Raw genomic sequence first — 1,981 nt, forward strand, 5'->3', positions numbered from 1 at the left:
TGTAATCCCAGCTACTCAGGAGGCTGACACAGGAGAATCCCTTGAACCTGGGAGGTGGAGGTTGCATTGAGCCGAGATTGTGCCACTGCACTCTAGCCTGGGTGACAGAGCAAGACTCCATCTCAAGAAACAAAAACAAAAACAAAAACAAAACCTATTTCTTTTCTGAATAATACCTGTTGAGAGAAATATCACCAGCCACAACAGAACGCTTAGGTTCAGGCTTGGTGCAGTCTCATGCCTGTAATTCTAGCACTTTGGGAGGCCAAGGCAGACAGACCACTTGAGCCCAGGAGTTTGAGACCAGCCTGGAAAACATGATGAGACCCCATCTCTATAAAAAATACAAAAATTAGCTAAGAGTGGTGGCACGTGCCTGTAGTACCAGCTACTCGGCAGATTGAGGCAGGAGGATGGCTTGAGCCAGGGAGGTCAAGGCTGTAGTGAGCCAAGATTGCGCCACTAGACTCCAGCCTGGGTGACAGAGCGAGACCCTGTCTCAAACCAACCAAACAAACAAACCAAAAAGTCAGTTGTTTATCTTGACATCACCACTGCCATCAGGCAAAATAATAATAATAGCAAAGACTTATAGAGCAATTGCTATATACTCAGCATTGTTTTAAGGGCTTTGCATTTTTTCACTATAGTGCCTCATATGTACCATTTTAGTACATGGCTTTCGATTTTTTTTTTTTTTTTTGAGACAGAGTTTCGCTCTTGTTACCCAGGCTGGAGTGCAATGGCATGATCTCGGCTCACCGCAACCTCCGCCTCCTGGGTCCAGGCAATTCTCCTGCCTCAGCCTCCTGAGTAGCTGGGACTACAGGCATGCGCCACCATGCCCAGCTAATTTTTTGTAGTTTTAGTAGAGACGCGGTTTCACCATATTGACCAGGATGGTCTTGATCTCTTGACCTCGTGATCCACCCGCCTCGGACTCCCAAAGTGCTGGGATTACAGGCGTGAGTCACCACACCCAGCGGCTTTCGATCTTTAAGAAAAATAACAGATGCTGGGTGTGGTGGCTCACGCCTGAAATCCCAGCACCTTGGGAGACCAAGGCGGGTGGATCCCCTGAGGTCAGGAGACCAGCCTGGCCAACATGGTGGAACCTCGTCTACTAAAAATACAAAATTATCACACAATTGACAGCATGCAAACTTCGATCATCCTAACTTCCAGCCCAAGCTCTATCTTTCTGGCCTTCTCATAGGGTTGGAAGCTTACTTCATAGGGCCAGCACATCTCACTTCTCACAGGGCACAGGTCTTTGATGGGAGTCTTCTCGGATTTGAATGCATGCAAAATGAGAATTGTCCAAAAATAGTCTGGCTCTGTCTGCACAACTAAGAGCTAAAATAATATTTTCAGTAGTGTGGAATAGTGAAAAGAAGTAAAAAACCAAAAAAATAAAAATAAATAAATAAAACCTGGCTCTGCAACTTACTAGCAACTACTGAGAACCTCACTTTGCTGATCTGAGCAATGAGGCGCTACAAATGCTTTGTGCCTTATCCATATTTAACTCTCACAGTTGTGATGATCAAAAGTGGTAATAAATATATCATTGGAAATGCTACATACATGCTGTGCACATGAGTGGAAATGCTATGCACATGACTGGTTATTTTTATATTGCGGCTTACCTCTCTTGATGAAGGTGTCTTAGATAGTGTTATTTGATCTAAAACTTAGGCGGAGAGCAGTGGCTCACGCCTGTAATCCCAGCACTTTGGGAGGCCAAGACGGGTGCATCACCTGAGGTCAGGAGTTTGAGACCAGACTGGTCAACATGGAGGACCCCTGTTTCTACTAAAAATACAATAATTAGCCGGCATGGTGGCACGTGCCTGTAATCCCAGCTACTAGAGGGGCTGAGGCAGCAGGATCACTTGAACCTGGGAGGCAGAGGTTGCAGTAAGCCAAGATAGTGCCATTGCACTACTCCAGCCTGGGCAACAGAGCGAGACTCTTTTTT

This window comes from Cebus imitator, unplaced genomic scaffold (genome assembly GCF_001604975.1).
Source record: "Cebus imitator isolate Cc_AM_T3 unplaced genomic scaffold, Cebus_imitator-1.0 Scaffold425, whole genome shotgun sequence".
Taxonomy (NCBI): domain Eukaryota; kingdom Metazoa; phylum Chordata; class Mammalia; order Primates; family Cebidae; genus Cebus; species Cebus imitator.